This window comes from Stegostoma tigrinum, chromosome 25 (assembly GCF_030684315.1).
Source record: "Stegostoma tigrinum isolate sSteTig4 chromosome 25, sSteTig4.hap1, whole genome shotgun sequence".
Lineage (NCBI taxonomy): Eukaryota > Metazoa > Chordata > Chondrichthyes > Orectolobiformes > Stegostomatidae > Stegostoma > Stegostoma tigrinum.
In genome coordinates, this window is record NC_081378.1 from 33518389 (window position 1) to 33538500 (window position 20112).

Genomic DNA, 20112 nt, shown 5'->3' on the forward strand with positions numbered 1-20112 from the left:
GGGGGCAGAGTGGGGGGGGGCAGAGTGGGGGGGGGCAGAGAGACAGAGAGAGGGGGGCAGAGGGAGAGAGAAGGGGCAGAGGGAGAGGCAGGCAGAGAGACAGAGAGAGAGGCAGGCAGAGAGAGAGAGAGAGGCAGGCAGAGAGAGAGAGAGAGAGAGGGAGAGGGAGGGAGGGGGAGGGAGGGGAGAGAGAGGGTGAGAGGGGGAGGGAGGGGAGAGAGAGTGAGGGGGAGGGAGGGAGAGAGAGAGGGGGAGAGAGAGAGAGAGAGAGAGAGAGAGAGAGAGAGGGAGGGAGGGAGGGAGAGAGAGAGGGGGGGGGGAGAGAGAGAGAGAGAGAGAGAGAGAGAGAGAGAGGGAGGGAGAGAGAGAGAGAGAGAGAGAGAGACAGACAGACAGAGAGAGGGAAGGAGGGAAATCACTCAGGTTCTTCTTCCTCGGCATCTTGTTTGCTGGGCTTATTCGGTGGAGAAGACAGGAGTTTAAAACACACAATAGGTGGAGCTGTCATGACAGTCGAAATGCACAGGAATTCAAATAAGACCACGCCCAATGCAATCTGATTGTGGCTTGATTGGATTATGTCTGATAGTCTCTTTTTCAGTCTTTTACCCGAATAATTGTCTTTTATGGTTTGTCTCACCCAGCTTTGTATCCACATGAGAATCCAGACACTGCGCTAACAGGACAGAGAATGATGTTCATTCATTGCACACAGGTCGACTCATGCTATATTGTATAGGATGCTGTTATGCAATAGTGTAGCCATTGTTGACTGTGTGATCAAATCAATGGCTTCCTTTAGTATCCTGTCAAAATAAGTTCAATTGGGATTTCCACTCACCAGATTCAAAAATCACTGTTTAAAAAGTAGATATCAATAATAAAAGCATATTCCTGCAGCTGTGCCAACTCTCTCCTGCAAAATGTATCAAAGATGCAGCATATGTCAAATGTAAACAATAGCCCAAACAGTGATATCAACAGGTGCTGAAGCCATTTTAAAATGGTTGGCAATGAGCAACTTTCACTGGTTCACAGCACTTCTGCAAACTAAACTGCATTTTACTCTGTACATCTCTCAGCACTTACAGCACGTCCAAAACTGAGCTCTAAGCTATGTACACAGCCTTTGGTAAGCACCCTTAGTTCACCTCGATATTAAAACTGGGCTTTAAGCCTAATTTTGGATGAGACACAGGCACTGGTTATGAAATTTGCAACACCCCAAGCAAACAGCTCACAGTTTAGTTACACTGAGACAGGAGTTGAGAGAGCAGAGCCACAGCCTGAGAGTTGCACCACACGCTTCTCTCCAAACCTCCCAGCCCCACATGAACAATGATAGTTGGCACTCAAAATGAAAAATTACAGCTTACGATTTCCAGTGTCCAGTGAGAATCCCATCTCAACACCTTTGTTCCACGTGAACGGTAAAAACAATCCTGCATTGTTTGTCAACAAATCACCTCCCGACTTCACTGTTTCTTTCATGACCTGATCCCCTCTTTGACATCACTCCCACTGCCTCAGAATCTGATTCCCAAGTCCTCTCCTCTCATGAGCCTAAACGTCCTCAACTCCGTTGTGCTGCACCTTCTTTTCTTCAGTCTCAACTCTCTACCTCCCAACTCGCAAGTTTCTGTTGACCTGCTTCCAATCGACAGATTTCCTCTTGGCTTCTCAAACTTCTGTGTCATATGAGGGTGCCAGCTGTTAGTGTTGTCTGCAAGTGACCACTTGGTGACAGAGCTACCATACTGTCTCAAAATTAAAAGACGACCAAAACTCCAGGTTTGTTAACCTCAACAACACAGAAATTCGTTTTCAAGTCAGACAGACATAACAAACCCAAACACAACCATTTGTAGATAATAAAATGTGAGGCTGGATGAACACAGCAGGCCAAGCAGCATCTCAGGAGCACAAAAGCTGACGTTTCGGGCCTTGGAATCTCCAGCATCTGCAGTTCTCATTATCTCTCACAACCATTTGTAGGTTGGATTCCAAATATTCACGAGCAAGATCAAGCCCATAGGCTGCTCATAATATTCCTGTACTGAGGGAAGACAAAATATCAGCTGATGCTGTTGTCACTGAAGTGAATTGCTGGTGAAACTCTGTCAATCTGGTAATTTCTGCAGGAAGGAAGCAGTGTTAACATTCCAAGGTCAGTGGCTCTTCTACAGTCCTATTTATGCTGAATATGAAGTTTGGGGAGGGATTGTCAAAAGGGGAGAGTTAAGTGGACAGCTCGAGGTGGAGCCTCAAGAGAGACAGCGATATAAAGGAGTTGCTTTCAAAAAGATAATAGATAGCAGAAAAGCTGAATGAGTAATACTAAGAGCTAAAAGTAGAAGAGAATGGGCAAGCTGTCCTGAAAACACAGCATATAGTGTCATAATAGGCCTAGTTGTTGATGAGAATGAGTGACTGTGCTTAAAGCAACCCAGGTCATATCAGAAATGGATGTGGTGTGGTAAAAAAGAAATGGAAGGATGGAATCAGGCTGTAAAGTTATGATACTCAAATGTCCTAGAGGCTACAGGGTCTCCAAGTGGAAAATGAAACATGGCAGCAGGCCTGCAACAGAAATGCTGGTGTAGGAACATGTGAATTGAAGTGGCAGGCAATGGAAGCTCAGTGTTATTTTTGCAGACAGAATGTCGGTCTTCTGCAAAGGGGTTAACCAGTGTGCATTTTGTCTCCCCAATGTAGAGAAGACCTCATTATTCAGGAACAACTGTTGTGTATGGATGTTGGTGAAGATGAGTTCAGTTGCGATGGTGCTATCTTAATAAATATTTGCCAAATTTAACTGTTTTTGCTCATGAGGAACATCATTTGACAGGAACAAGGGGGAGGCTAGAAAGAGATTTTTGTAGAAACAAAGAGATTTGCATTGGCGTAGCATCTTTCAGGATGACAGGACATCCCAAGTAGTCACCTTATAATTTAGGAATCATTGCAGCCAATTTGTACACAAGTTTGCACAGAAATGCAAGAGTAATCAGACAATCTATTTTTCTTATGTATAATTGAGATAAATTTTGACTTCGATATGAGGGACAAATCCCCAACACTGTCAAAAATATCATTTAGTACCCTTCGCATTCAATGGAGCAGGCAGGGATCTTGTTGAGGATCTCAGTCAAAAGACAGCACTTTCACCAGTATCAGCAATATTGGAAAATTGTATCAGCCTTGATTTTTAGCCTTAAAGATTGGGAGTGAGACTTGAGCCCACGACCACTGATTCAAAGGCTAGAGTGCTCACAACTAAGTCGTGGCTGACACATAAATTTAAATACTGGCCTCCAGAACGAAAAGAGCTTCTCTTTAAGCAAACTGAAATGAAAAAAAACTTTCTCAAAAAAAGCAGGAACTTGTATTTCTATAATAGTCACTTCGTAGAACACAACACATACTGTAGAGTCAGAGTTTTACAGCATGGAAACATGCCCTTGGGCCCAACTTGTCTATGCTGCACAATTAAATCAGTCCCATTTGCCTTTGTATGGTTCATATCCCTCCATACACCTATTGTTAAGTGACCAAATTGTACTTGCCTTCACAATTGCCTCTGGCTGCCTGTTCCAGACACTCATCACTCGGTGTGAAAAAATTGCCTCCAGACCCTTTCGTGCCTCTTCCATCTCACTTTAACTGCCCTCCAGTTTCAGACTCCCCAATTATGGGAAAAAGTTGTTCGATCTCTAACTTATCTCCGCGTCTCATGATTTTATAGACCTCTAAAAGGTCACTCCCCAGTGTCCTATGCTCCAGGGCAAAAAAGTTCCAGCCTACTGAGTCTTTCGGGCATTGCCATGAAAAGTGTATAAAGCAACACCCATGTCTAAGTTTTTGCTGAAGTTCAAAAAAGGCATGTCAGATAAAATTAATAATAATCAAAACCACTTGTTCTCAATATAGTTAGTGCTAAATATGTATAGCTGAACTAAGTGTGTTCTTCATAGTGGCTACTTGTATATTTATATAATAGCATAATGCTCACTTTGGAATCTTTCATAAATTAGACTATTTGTCCATAAAATTTTATTTTCCTTCTTTCATCAGATCTCATACACACCACTGGCTTATCCTCAGATCTTTATACTAAGGACACCACCTGGACATCATAATATTTTCTTCCTCCATTGCAAAAACACAGGAGAAACAGAAATATAGGAAAATATAATTGAAAAATGAAAAATCAATGAATAAAAATACTTCACACTCGTAAAAGAATTAACAATTACTCAAGTTATAAAATCTCCCTTAGCGTCACATTGTCATAGAGCACTGCAACAGACACTTTGGTCCAACCAGTCCATGCCCAACATAGTCACAAACTACTTAATTGATATCACTTTTTTTCTTCCCAGAAGGAAACCACTGTATTGTAGTTTTTGGACCAAATTCTATTTGGTTGAATAGTGCTAAAAAAATTGGGCAAATCCAGAACTAGTATTACAACATGCGATTGAAGCATCTTCAACTCTTATTTCTTTTCAAAATAGATTAGGAACTTTATCAACGTTTATGTTCAAACAGTTTCAGAACCTGGTCCAAAAAATTGACTATGATCCTGACACTTTTCAACAATAGCAACTTGAAATATAACTCTTTGTTGCATCTAACATGAAAAGGATGACAATTCCAAGTTGGCAGCAGCTTCACCATGAATCTAAAGTTTTCCACAGTAACATGAAACCCCAAAAACAATTCAGCATATATTTTGATTCTCATACATTTTACGTATTTTAGAACAAATGCAAATCCAAACTGCCTATTTACTAAAAAAGACATACAACCTAAACTGTAGCCATAAATTAAATATCTAATTCTCACATTACTGATTTCAAACATATTTTTGCTCTCAGAATGCTTTTGCTCTGGCTTAAAATATTAAAGTACAAAGTAATACAATGTGATCCACATTATGATTTATTTACTTTGTGATAAAGTCTGACTGTGAGATTAGTTTTTCTGTTGCCTTTCTGTACAGGGAAGAAATTATCTCCCTGGGGTGATTGCGATTTAATGACAAGTGCTTCCACTAATTACCCATCATCTCTCATCAGCAAAGCCAATAAAATTACAAAAATTATCATGCCGACCTCATATGCGACTGCTGAACAGCATTACAATGGCCTAAACTTATAACACTGTATAATGCCTTTAAGCCATCAACGTAAAATGGTTTAAACTAAAATATCTTTGCCGACTACATTCAAGTATCCTGGATGCTAGTTTACTTAACTACCTATATTTTCTAATAACAATCTTCTAATGTTTATGAGAAAGCAGAAAGGCAATCTTAAACATTGTTTCCAAACATTGTACCTACCCAAATATTTGAATTGTGCCACTTCTGCCCAGAATGGGATAGGACAGATATTCCTCACGGTACTTTGCAGAAATTGGGGAATGGTAGATTTTGTTTTCACACTTGTAGTGATGATAATTATTTTCCAAAAACTCTGTACACTACTTGCTATTACCTATGAGATTGTCAATTTGTGGGCCTTCGTAGCAGTGATCCAGTTCAAACATAAATTTAGACTAAACCGAAATTCAAAAAAGAAAAGCACAGCAGTCATTAGTGACAACAGGAACAAGCAGATGGGATTGGTTGACTAAGGAATGCTAGAACAAGGGTACTTGTGATTGGACATTATATTTGGGACCAGAAATCCCTTTTAACTTATGAAACAACTTTCATCAGTATATAGCCAAGGGGCCAAGGATGTAAGGGAGCAGGAGGTGGCACAAAGTCTAACAGTGTCTAGCACTAAGTGTAATAAAAGGTGAACAGCAGTCCATGAGTCCAAGCGCCTAACTGCAGATTTACTGGTTGCGTTAAAAGTTAGGTCTACAGTTTCAAGTAGAAGTTGCCCCCAAAGACAGTATAGTGCCATCCTTTCAGCATGAGCACCGAAACAAGCACTTTCCCATTTTGGAAAAATCAGTGTAGCAAACAGTATCAGTTTCTGTTGGTATCTTTGCATAATATGAAATTCCAAATGATTATGCTTAGCTTTCACACATGGTTAGCTCAAGGGTGAATTTCAGGGTCTTTATCTATTGAGCTATCAGTTTAACAAGAAAACCATTAAAATTGCTCAACAGAGTCTCCCTGGTGGTACACCAAGAATAGGTTCTTGTTCATGTGGAGGACTGATAGAAATCATTTTTAAATTGACCATTAGCCACCGTCCCAACCTAAACCACACCATTAATCACGAATCAGCACAAAAGTATGCCGCCACCACATTAAACTAAATACAAAGACCTCTGCAAGTAAATAAAAATCTAGTGTATTACGCAATTTTTCTCACAACCAACGTTCCCTTGTATTTTTTTTTCTGCTGCTCACACTTTTGTGGTCCATTTGCTGCAGCAACCTCTGGACACAAGTCAATGGGAAAACGTATTCACAGCTTAGAAGGAACATTGGACACCACACTCCTGTTTTGCATTGAAACCTATCCTCTGTATTAACAACACAGAGTACTGGAAAAACTCCATCAGCAATGTATCCAGTGCATCCTCCAGATTCAGTGGGAGGAGTGTCCAACAACTGCACAAGCATTCAGGCACAAATCCTGCAAAATCAACTGTAATAGACTGGGCACTGGGCTTGAATGGTTAAAAGGCTTCTTTCTCCATCAGATACCATATTCCGAGCTTGCAAACTGACATTTCACCAGTAGACAAAGAAAATGCTACAAAGACAAGTAAAGCTCGCTTTGAAGCAGATTAGCATAAATCACTAATGACCAAGACCAGCTTGTTATCATAAGTCAGAAGGGTGATAACCTTTCCATCCAACTACATCACACAACATCTTCATAATTAGATAACAGACTAAATGAAAGGGGAGCAGAGGCTGCATTCAGGATGCATGCTCTAGTGACACATCCTGTCACTATGACAAAGGCACTGCTGTGTCACATGAAGACTGATGTAGAAATTTACAACTGCATATGTACCAGAAATAATATGTAGCAAGTGAAATGTAGAAACAGTGAACCTAATGACCTCTAGTACTCCACCTAGAGTGCTGTGACTCTAGCAGACTGCACACAATAATAGGCCCCAAAAAACCAAAACTAATTTCCATACAGGGATGGTGGATAAGATTTCAGCACATCAACTCCAGCAGCAGTGTAATATCCTGCAGAATAAAACCATCAATGCCAATGGATGATCATGGGAAACAAAAAAATTTCAGGTGTTGTAAAGAACTAAATTACATTGTTTCTTGAACCCTTTCATGAAGCTAGATGCAAGAGATTTTCCAAAGTTGCATGTTTGTTGCACGCACCACAACAGAAAAATGATTTTAATGAGATAGAAATGTAAAAAACTGACAGCCTTACATTTATCCTCCATAATGCTATCTGCGCTTGACACCTGCTTTACCCAAGTATCTCCTCCTTTGAAAATCGCTACCTGACCACCTTATAATATTAACACAAGACATTAACATATCAACTTACACTGGGGTCTTTCTTCATTGCCTCGAGATCGTCAAAAGCAAACGAAACTCTCACCCATCCCTTCCTCCCACCCCAAGCCGCACCTCCATCTCTTACCTACCAACCTCATCCCACCTCCTTGACCTGTCCGTCTTCCCTGGACTGACCTATCCCCTCCCTACCTCCCCACCTATACTCTCCTCTCCACCTATCTTCTTTTCTCTCCATCTTCGGTCCGCCTCCCCCTCTCTCCCTATTTATTCCAGAACCCTCACCCCATCCCCCTCTCTGATGAGGGGGCTGGGCCCGAAACATCAGCTTTTGTGCTCCTGAGATGCTGATGGGCCTGTTGTGTTCATCCAGCCTCACATTTTCTTATCTTGGATTCTCCAGCATCTGCTGTTCCCATTATCACTGAAAGATTGGGTGCTTGCTTCCCAGAACAACTCCCTTTATTCAGCCTTAACTCTCTGCCCCACTTCCATGTTAAGATTTGCATCCTTCGCTGTCTTTGCAGTTCCTGCACCAGTTTTTCTTCCCCCCCCCTACACAGCAGGTTGTTGGTACGGATTCTGTTGTACACATTTACACCTCGTTTAGATCAATCCTTCTTTACTGTCATTGCGTTTAAGCCATCCTCTTGCTTGTATCGCTGTGTCATCATTTAGACACAACTTCATCCTACAAGAGGATGAAGGGTCGAGGCCCGAAACGTCAGCTTTTGTGGTCCTGAGATGCAGCTTGGCCTGCTGTGTTCATCCAGCTTCACACTTTGTTATCTTTCATCCTACATTCCACTGTGTTACAGATGATGGTTATTATTTCCTCGTCCTCTACAGCCTGAGTACTTAGTTTAAAGTTGTTACATCTCTAACCATTTCCACTTGTGGAATATCATCAGCCAGCCAAGTCAATTCTGGTTTTCTTTCTTGACTAATCCTGCAGCAATGATCTGCATATCAATATTATCTTATCAAATGAAAAACAGTTCAAAGTGCTTCACAGAAGGACATACAAAAATGGACATTAACCAATCTCTGTCAATGAGATGAATCTTATATAAGAGTGTACAGATGCAGAGAGATTAAAGCTGCAAGCTCACACAGCCTTGCTAGCTAAGGCAAGACAATAATTGCTGGTTAGGGGTGGAAGTACAAGAGGACAGCGGAGAAAGAAGGCACATTTGTGCACAGAGGGAATATGGATAAAAAGGGGAGGGGGATGTTGAGAAAGCTCAAGAGATTTAAGATAGGAAGACCTGAGGCCTTAAGGAATTTACCATACAAACTGCAATTTCATGTTGCAAGTGGTGACGACTCAAGACCCAATGTAGGTCATCAGCGAGGGCTGACAATGTCAGAGAAGAACGAATTTGCAGGACGGCAGAGAAAGAGCACAGACTGCACTCACCGAATCGTTCCTTTAGAGAACTCTAACTGACACAGAAAGTTGGATAGTTCCAGGGAGAGATGACAAGACTATGACAAATGTACTAGTAGTTCAGAGAGGACAGCGGAGAACAAACCACTGGATTGGATCTCTTTTGGCAGATTCGATCAGCCTGGTTTTAGATAATGAAAAGCTTTGTTTAATCAGAGGACAGCTACTATAGATAGTATTTAACATGGAAAACGTGAGCATGAATTTGTTCTCAGTGCTGAAAAGTCAGCTAGTTATGCAAAAGAAAGACAAGTTAAGTCGCAGAAAAGTATATACAATAAAGGGGAAATGAGAGTTAACATGGTCTCATGCAACTTGTTTGTTGCACCTGAAGGCAGAATTGAGAAAGATTTCCCAAGTTTAATTCTGCTGTTACTGTTGGCCTACAATGCTTTTCCTGATTTCAACTCACTCCTCCCAAGTGAATATTTTATTTTGGTATTTTATACAAGATATGAGGAGAGATGAAAATCACGTCATTATATTGCCAGATTTCCCAAAATAAATCTGGCTGAGCTGTATTTCCATGCTATTTCAGGTTGAACCATTTGTTTTATCAGTACCTGAGATGAGTGTGTCACACTTCCAATTGTGCTGGATGTGGTGATGGTTGTGAGCTGCCTTCTTGACCTGCTCCACTCCTTGGACACCGGTCAGGAAGGGTGCTCTCAATTCTCAAGCAGTAACAGTGAAGGAAGGAATGGTAATATAGTTCCCAGTCAGGGTGATTATGGCTTGGAGGAGGCCTTGCAGATTACGCAATTGCAAAATTGCATATGCTGCACTTGTCCTTCAAAATGGCGCAAGTCACAGCTTTGGAAGGTGCTGTCAAAGCAGCCTTGCTAAGTTTCTGCAGCTCAACATGTTACAATTGGTACTATTCTAAGAGTGTTGGAGGACACTTGCCTGATTAATTCACGAGCATACAGTGCAGTAAGACAGTTAAAAGTTTATTATCTACACCTACAGATTTAATACCAAAGCAGCACATGACAAAGGATGCCAATAAGAGTGACATTGAATGGTAGCAGCAAATAGTTGAATGCCAGCCAAAAGCTTCCTTCGGTGTCAAATCAGAAGAATCATGAAGAAGTTGAAAGCTAATTGCAATTAATGTAATTATCGTGGAAAAATGTACTCCAAAGGGAGCTGCATACTTCAGATTTGGCATGTGTTCTTTCTCCGTCATTCCCTGTAGTCCTCATCTAGTTATAATTAATGATCCTCATCTCACTCTGTCAGTAACACAGAGGTGGTAATGTTTAAGAGAGTGGGAATCTTCTAGAACTTCTGCTTTGGCATAGCCACTGCACCTAATTACAGCTGGCATGTAGATGAGGCTTGCAGAAAGGGTGCACAACTTATAAAGTGTCCGTCAGCAATACTGTGTGCAGCTTTCAGATCGGAGATTCTTTTGGGATTCAAAACTATTAGTTTCATGCACTCAAGTCTGGCACAATTAATATGATAATGCACAAAAGATTAATTGAAGGGGAAGTTATGCCCTTTTAAAAACTGAACCACAAATTGAAAGTGACAAAAATTTGAGATATTCTTTCCAAGAAATTGATTCCTGACCATCAGGAAATCTTACTTACAGCAGAGAATCCATTAGTGTTAACTATTGTACAATTTAAATGACAAAAATCACAATAACAGGCAAAGTTAATCAAGTGGGGAGCTGGAGGAACACAGCAGGCCAGGCAGCAGCAGAGAAGCAGGAAAACTGACGTTTTGAGTTGGGACCTTCTTCAGAAATGGGGAAGGAGAACAGAGCTGCGAAATAAAGAGACAGAGGAGGGGTAGGTAGTTAGATGGTGATAGGTGTGTCCAGGAAGTAAGTGGTGGGGATTGGTCAGTGGGATGGGTGCGGTGGATAAGTGGAAGAGAAGATGGACAGGTTGTGGTAGGGCAAGGAGGTGGGTTGAGAGGGAAGGTTGGTTATGGGATGAGGCCAGGGGTGGGGAGATTTTAAAACTGATACAGTCCGCATTTAGACCATCGGGCTTAGGCTCCCGAGGTGGAATATGAGGTGCTGCTCCTCCAGGTTCTGGGTGGAGTCACTGTGACTCTGGAGGAGGCCCAGGATGGACATGTCATGCAGGGAGTGGGAGTAGGGAGTTGGGAGTTAAAATGATTGGTGACCAGAGGTTATTGTTGTTTGTCATGTACAGAGCGCAGATGCCCTATGAAACTGCCGCTGAGTCTATGTTTGGTCTCACCAATATTGAGGAGGTAACATTAGTAGCAGCAGATACAGTAGACCAACTTGACAGATGGCACGTGAACACCTATTTAATGTGAAAGGTTTGTTTTTGTCTTGAATCAGGGTGAGGGGGAAGGTACAGGTGTAGCACTTCCTGCAAGCAAGGTACCGGGGTTAGTGGGGAGTGTGGAGCAGACAAGAGAGTCGCTGAGTGAACGGTCCCTACAAAAGGCAGATGGGGTCGGGAGGGAAATACCTCTTTGTTTGTGGTGTCAGATTGCAGGTGGCAGAAGTGGCAAAGAATGATACGCTGGATACAGAGTTTGGTGGGGTGATATGTGGGGACGAGGGGCATTCTGTCTTTGTTTTTGTTGAGGCAGAGGGTGAAAGGGTGTGAGGGCAGCAGTGCGGGAAATGCAAGAGATGCCATTGAGGGCATTTTTGATCACTGGGCGGGAGGGTGGGGGGGGGGGGGCACATTAGGTCCTTGAAATTCTGAGGACATCTGGCATGTTTGTGAGTGGAACGCCCCATCTTGGGAGCAGATACGGTGGAAGTAGAGAACCACATTCTTGCAAGAGGGTGGGTGAGAGGAGGTGTCGTCCAGGTAGCTGTGGGAGTCAGTGGGCTTGAAATAGATCAGAGATAATGGGAACTGCAGATGCTGGAGATTCCAAGATAATAAAATGTGAGGCTGGATGAACACAGCAGGCCAAGCAGCATCTCAGGAGCACAAAAGCTGACGTTTCGGGCCTAGACCCTTCATCAGAGAGGGGGATGGGGGGAGGGAACTGGAATAAATAGGGAGAGAGGGGGAGGCGGACCGAAGATGGAGAGTAAAGAAGATAGGTGGAGACAAGAGAGTTGCAATGGGAGAGAGATTCCCTGAGGTTGGTCCGGAGGGAGGAGGGTAACTTCTTCAGGTTAGGCATCCCTGGAAGAGGCTTCGCAGTGAGGTTAAAATAGTATCAGAGATAATGGGAACTGCAGATGCTGGAGATTCCAAGATAATAAAATGTGAGGCTGGATGAACACAGCAGGCCAAGCAGCATCTCAGGAGCACAAAAGCTGACGTTTCGGGCCTAGACCCTTCATCAGAGAGGGGGATGGGGGGAGGGAACTGGAATAAATAGGGAGAGAGGGGGAGGCGGACCGAAGATGGAGAGTAAAGAAGATAGGTGGAGACAAGAGAGTTGCAATGGGAGAGAGATTCCCTGAGGTTGGTCCGGAGGGAGGAGGGTAACTTCTTCAGGTTAGGCATCCCTGGAAGAGGCTTCGCAGTGAGGTTAAAATAGTATCAGAGATAATGGGAACTGCAGATGCTGGAGATTCCAAGATAATAAAATGTGAGGCTGGATGAACACAGCAGGCCAAGCAGCATCTCAGGAGCACAAAAGCTGACGTTTCGGGCCTAGACCCTTCATCAGAGAGGGGGATGGGGGGAGGGAACTGGAATAAATAGATGTTGGTTTTGATACAGTCACCAGAAATGGAGACAGAGAGGTCGAGTAAGGAAATGGAGGTACCAGAGATGGCTCAGAAGAATGAGGTTGGGGTGAAAGGTGTTAGTAAAGTTCATGAACTATTCAAGCTCCTCAATGGGAGGATGAGGCAGCGCCAATACAGTCAATGTAGCAGAGGAAAAGGTGGGGGTTAGTGCCAGTGTAACAGTGGAAAAAGGACTGTTGCACATTACTTTAGCGTTCCTCCAGCTCCACACTGTTTTGTCTGACTCCAGCATCTGTAGGTCTAGCTATCTCTGAGGCTAATGAACATCTAACTCATGATAATTTGAGTTACACAATCAACCTTAGAAATTCCTCCAAGTCACATCCTCAGTTTCATGTCAAAAATCACACACCACCAGATTACAGTCCAACAGGTTTATGTGAAACCACAAGCTTTCAGACAGCAGCCCTTTCATCAGCACGTGTATACCAAAAGCTTGTGGTTTCAAATAAGCCTGCTGGATTACAAGCTGGTGTTGTGAGATTTTTGACTTTTCAACCCCAGTCCAACACTGGCACCTCCACATCATCATCATTTGAATTTTAAACAAGACAGTGAAACAAGTCCACTGAATGAAAGAGAATATTAAAAGCACATTCAAGTCACTGCAGATCAAGTTACAAAAGGTGCAATCAAAACACCTTTAATTCCACCTTGCTTTGCAGGTTATGCTCCAGTAAATTGAACACAGTTCCAGGACCAATGAGATTAGTTATCCTCCTGAGGAATTTGCTAAGTTGCTTCAGAACACATCACTTCTGGGACATTGTCAGAAAGCAACCATGGTGTTTACATTTTCTGCAAATTTATTGCCAAGGTACATTGCGTTCAACCGCAACACTGAAATTAAGCATTCAAATCAACATTGAAAGTATATGTTGATTAGCTCACCCCTTTAAGACAAAGTGAGCTCACTCCTGAGTTCTACATATTCATGTTAGACCTCGTTCCTGAAAATGCTTATTAATACTGAATGCACACCCAATAGCTGGAGCAATGCATCAATATTATTGCCATTAATAGATAACATGGTTCCACACAAATGAGCTTTCTAACACTTCTGCAGTGAGCTTTTTTTATTTTATAGAGAAAACCTGTGCATCCCCAAAACAAAAATAAATTAGAGAAGTCCATTCGGTTAGACATGAATTTTCAGTGATATGTTAAGTCTTTCTTATTCCCAAATAATCCTGAGCGCAGAAAATTTCATTTTACATGTGTGGGAGTTGGCAGCACAGTGATAAGGTCGAAAAACCAGCAACTCTGAAGCACAGACAGCTAGTGGTATTTAAATATGAATAATTAAACATCAAAGAGTAGTCCACTCAGTCTCCAAGCCACTCAGCGTCCTGATTTGGAAATATATCACTGTTCCTTCACTATCACTGGGTGAAAATCATGGATTTCCCTCCCTCACAGCATTGTAGCTTTCCTTACAGTACAAGCACCGCAGTGGGTCAGAGGTAGCTCACTACCACCTTCTTGGGGGCAACCAAGGATGGACAATAAATGCTGGCCAGCCAACAATACTTACATGCTATGAGAAAATAAAAGAAAATGTATCTACCTCTGCCTTAAAGATATTTAAACATTCTGCATCCACTGCCTTTTGAAGAAGGGAATTCCAAAGAACTCTCAACCTTTAGAGATAAAATGCTTCCTCATCTATCTTAAATAAGTGCCCCCATTATTTTCATTCTGTGACCCCAGTTCTAGGTATTCCCGCACAGGAAACATTCTTTCATCATCTGCCTGATCAAATCCCATCAGGGTCTTCGATGCTACAACGACAAACCTCATATGTATCTGTCCATGACAGTTTCAGCGAGATTGAGGACTGTGCATTTCTTGCAGGGACAACATCCTGTCTTCACATTGAGGATGCCTTCCATCATGTTATATAGCAGTGCCACTGTGCTAAAAATAGGACAGATCAAGCAACTCCAAATTGGTCATCAATAACGTACTGTGTGCAATAACCAACAGTAGAATTGAACACCAACACAATCTGAAGCCTCGCAGCCTGGTATATCCACCACTGTACCATTAACAATAATTCAGCAATCAACCCTGGCTCAAGAGGGAGTGCAGGAGGGCATACCAGGAAAAGCACCAGACATACCGATAACTGACATATCAACTTGGTAAAGCTACCAAACGGAACTACTGGCATGTCAAACAGTAAAAGTACCAAGTGACAGACAGTGCTAAGTAACTCTAAAACCGAGAGATCAGATCTAAGTTCTGCAGACCTGCACATCCAATCATCAATAGTGGTGATCAATGAAACAACTCAATAAAGGAGGCTGCTCCTCAAATGTCCCCATTCTCAAACATGAAGGAAGTCAGCACATCAGTGCAAAATATATGACTGAACTTGTTGCAATTATTTTCAGCCACAAGTGTCAAGTGGATCATCTTGTTCACCTCCAGCAGTCCAAAGCATCACGGATGCCAATCTTCAGTCTTTTGGACCCACATGTTGCGATATCAAGAAACAGCTAGAGACACAAGAAACAGCTAGAGACACAAGATACGACAAAGGCTATGGGCCCCGACAACATTATGGTAATGGAAAAGTTTGCAAATCCCTTCTCAGACACCGTCAGAACCAACTAGTTTTTGAATAAAGGATATTTTCAGCTTTTGGGCCCACTATTAATCTGCTCGTTCGTTGGAAAAAAAAACTTTGCTTACCCTGAACAGTCCAAAAGGACCCAAGCTCACCATGTCTACAGGTCCATGTGGGTCCACTGCTGAGAAGACCTTTGGCTTTTCGGTCTTTCAGTTTTCAGACTTTCACATAATGGATACCTGAACAATACTGAAGGTGAGATTGAGGAGTAGCTGCATCCCCTCTTCCATTGCAGCTACAACACTGGCATCTACCCGACAATGTCGAAAATTGCCAAGCTACGTCCTATACACAAAAAGCAAGTCAAATCCAAGCCAGCCAATTATCACCCCATCAGTCCACTCTCAATCTTTGTAAACCGAACATGTTAAGGGATTTCGGACAAACACGGGCATCTGAAGTTCAAATACACATGAATCAGATTCCCTGGCTGTCATCAAAACCTTTGGAGGCTTTTTTGCCATTCTCCTGTACCTATGGCACACCCATAGATCACTTAAACTATTTCACTGCTCAGCTGTTTAAGGTGCTGATTATCACAGCAACCTGTACTTGATTTGATCTGAATCAAGCTGAACTTGATTCTTATCTTTCCCGTTACAATCAACGCATGCATCTATATCCAGACAACACATCCATTTTCATCCACTCCTTTTACTATTGTTGATCATAGCTCGAAGTCCAATTTTGACCCATTACATATACTTGTGTGCTCAGTACAGTTGAAATTCATGTTGCTTTTTGTTCCAGACTGGGAGATCTTAGAGACACATATTGCCATTTTCATATTTTGTAATTGCTATCAATCAACATCTATGAGACAACCTTTAAACAAGTCCCATGAAATAACATGGCTAAATGGCATGACATAACATTTTCACACATTTCAACTTCTTTCTTACCCTCAAATATTTTCTGTTCAGTTTGTTCATTTTCTTCCCATTTCAATTGCAATCCAGCTTTTGTCTATCAGCTTACTCTCAGACATGCGCTTTCCTCTCCATACTATTCCTGTAGTTGCTGTCTTGAGTCCAGGATAAACCTTTTTCGATTGGTTTAACCCGGGAAAACAGAGATCTTACAAATCTTTGACACAGGACTGGCATCTTTCGCATGTGCAATTTCAAATTTTAGGAAGTTGAAGGTGACCTTAGAGGTACATAAAGTCCTAAGGGGCATAGATAAGATGAATAGCTAAGGTCCTTTTTCCTAGGATGGGGGCTACAGTTCAAAACTAGTGGCCATATTTTTATGATGAGTGGAGAAAAATTTAACAAGGACATGTGGGGCAACATTTAAATACAGAGGGTTGTTTGTGTGTAGAATGAATTTCCAGAGGAAGCTGTAAATGCAGATACAATTAGAACATTTAAAAGACATTGGCTCAGATACAAGAATGGGAAAGATTTAGAAGGATATGGGTCAAATGCAGGCAAGTAGGAGCGGTTTAGATTGGGAAACTTCTTCAGCATGGACGAGTTACAGTGAAGGGTCTGTTGTACGACTCTGTATTACAGAAATTTAAATCAACAGCTGCTCCCTCTCCTTCAATCTCTAACTGAGAAGACCAAGTTGCTGTTACATTACAATCTCCAAACTTCCCTTCAAGACACACCAGCCTAGCATGTCCTGCCATTCCTTCACCGTCACTAGGTCAACACCTTAATGAGCCACAGAGAGTACCACCACTCAACTAAAAGTCAGCAGGTCCCACAACTTCCCCACCAACAACTGAATGGGTCAGAAATATGATAATTCTGTGAAGCCTGTTTACTGTTTATCCCAAAACAATAAATTTTACATCTGCACATGATCAAAAACTCGCTCATCTTAGGCTGTTTCCGTGAAGTTGGCTCTCACCTTTCTAAACTTCAGTGAATATAAGCTGTGACTCAAAGGGTCATGTGGAAATGAGCTACCTCTGAGCCACGAAACCCAGGTTCAAGTCCTAACTACTCCAGAGATGTATAATAACAACTCTGAACAGGTTGATTAGGAAAATATCCGTCATTTCTACATTAATCAACAAACCTATTAAAGATATTAATCTGGCAGATCTTCGCTCATCTGCTTCTAACATCGTTCTTTCCTTGAATACAGAGAGCTATCATGTACAGAGTATTCCAGATATGGTCAGACCAATGTCCTGTACAACCAGGGAAACAGCCATCTACTTTGTGCATCTACGTATCTTATTTCCCTATCAATCTTTGCACCATCATAAAATTTAGCAGCTACACCTTCAGCCTCTTCATTTACGTTATTTATGAGTTGATAAGTTATAATGATCCTTACATACAGGTGACATCAATTTTTATCTACACCTTTCACTATTCTGCATAATTACTATCTAAATGCTTTGATATAAAATCTTTAATAATAGCTTCAACTGATCTAGCAAAGCAAAACGGTTTTGCTAGGTATTGATTGCACTCCTATCTCATTCTGATTCAAATCACTGACCACTGCAAGAGGATCATGTTTCTTTCTATGACAAACTTTTAACTTGTACCATTTTTGAATAAGATCCTGACTTACAAACTTCTATTCTGTACATTATGCCAACAGATCCTGAATTAAATTTGACAACTTTTTTTACAATAGTTCTGTGATCAAAGGTGTGTAATTTACTTTTTTTGTTTGGATATTAGATACGAAATAGTGGCACAAAGCTGTCGGATACTTTCATGAATGGTTGAAAAAGAAAACCCACGTCAGACAGCTGTTCCAGGACAATGACCTAAGCCAGCATGTGTCAGAGAGCAGGGAACCCCGAGAAGTGTACTAGATAATTGTTTCTACTGGGCCCGTTTACAACAGGTAGAGTAAATATTGAAAGCTATTGTTTTTTGTTTAGAATAATAAAGGGCTCATTTTTGGTTCAGAAAAATGTTACGAAATTTCAGAGGAAATGTGGCTGAAGTTAGGAGCAAGTGTACCTCTCTCTCAGAAAGGAGATGTTTCAGATAAAAGGCAGTTATCTCCATGAGAGAGATTAGTTTGTGTAACTTCCAGAGCAAGAATGTTTGCTCTCAAGGACCAAAAATAGAAGCAGAGAAAGTCTACACCATCAGTTTTCAGAGTATTAATGTCAAATGATTCCACAGCTCACAGGCTAGAAGTTAGGGAGAGTCAGTCAAGTCAAACTTCCAGGTTTTATATCGGGTGTAATTTGGCAAGGTTTTAATCACTGTGAAGGGATGTTCTGGGGAATAAGTTGCAGCTTTGTTTTGCTGGTCTGCAGAGTTTTTTTTAAGCTGTCAGAGATAGCTGAGTTTATTTTTGTTTTTGTCTTTTACATATTTATGAATTCTGTTCCAATATGAAATAAGTTCTGCAGTCTTGTGTGACTATGTTTCAGAGAATGACCAGTCTTTTGGCCCAAATAAACGATCTGCCATGCCAGGTTTTATTGTGTGGTCTTACTTATCCAGTAATACCATCAGCAAAAATCAGAGAATAGGATGCATCCTTCTTCGCCGTAAACGCATGGTTATCAAATCTGATAGAAAGGTAACAAGAATGTTTCAGTCATTCAATTGCTTTCAATGTTACTTTCCTGATACTGAAAATAGTAACCTGCATTACAGGTGACACAATGGGCACTGTCTCGTCAAGCAAGGCAGGCCATTAGACATCTAAGGTTGAAAGGACAAAAGGACATTTTAGCAATTTCTGTTTGAAACACACAAATGCTTCGGAAAAATGGCACAGAAGCATTTTCTACTCTCAAATACAACATCAAATAATGTAAGCAAAACAAATATAATTTCCATAGTTTTTCCAACACAATCCCAAAACATGTTTCATTGATTGAATAAGACGGATTCTGATTCAATCCACAAGGTACCAGGCAAGTATTCAACCCAGAACACATACTACAAGCTGAATACGGTAGTTGCCTTTAGCAAACTATATTCAATATCACAAATAAATTCTACCTATTTGAAATAATCCAACTTGAACTCTTTGTTGCGAGCCAATGGAGTTGGCAAGAAATTTCCAACTGTCATCCACCAGCAGTCAGTCACAGCAGGTCTCAGCTACAATCATTGCAATTGGTGTTCAACTGATGCAGCTGACGCAAAGGTAATGATTGAGCACTTTCAAAAGTGTTCTTTCATCATGTATTCCATCATCCTAACACCCAAGGATAACTTCATAATGTACCATCCCATCGAAGGAGGGAACAGAGACATTGGGGTCAGATGAATCTCATTAAGTCACTGTCCATTTCAAACAGAAGAAAAAAACTTGCCCTTATTTATTTTACAACTTCAAGCTCTCCCAAAGCCTATGAAGCTAAAGAAGTGCTTCTGTTCAAACATTTGTATTGTGTAAATTGTCTGCCATGTTTGCCAGTTTTCAAAAAGACGACAACAACCAAATAGTCAAGGGATCATTATTAGTCAGTTCTAGTATGAAAGATGCTCTGGCTGTTTCCTAAATAGTGCAATGCAATCTGTGACATCCACCAAAGGAGACAGAGGAGCCTCCTTTTAACAGCTCATCAGAAAGACATGGAACATGAGCCTTGATGCTGTGTTCATGGCAACAGAAAAGGGTATGAAAACATAACTTTCCAACTCAGAAACAGGACCGTTATGAATAGAGTCACAAATGACAGGCAGAGGTAATAATAAGGTTAGCATCACTGGCCAAGATAGTCAATTGTGCATGTTAACTCCAGTGGCTTTTGCTTTCGCAGTATTTTCCTGGAGGAAACTGCAATTCATCCAAGACTAAATGACAAACAAATAGTTTGAAAGAATAGAAGCCGTAAACAGATTGAGGAAGATTGAAAAGTACAGTTAGGCTTGATCAGTGCACATGAATACTTT

The 20112-nt window shown here is 41.4% G+C and overlaps 1 protein-coding gene across 5 annotated transcripts in view; it reads right to left on the minus strand.

The window, feature by feature from the left end:
• tbc1d22a (TBC1 domain family, member 22a) overlaps positions 1–20112 on the minus strand; it is a 365864-nt gene that overhangs the window by 197814 nt on the left and 147938 nt on the right. The window lies entirely within an intron of this gene.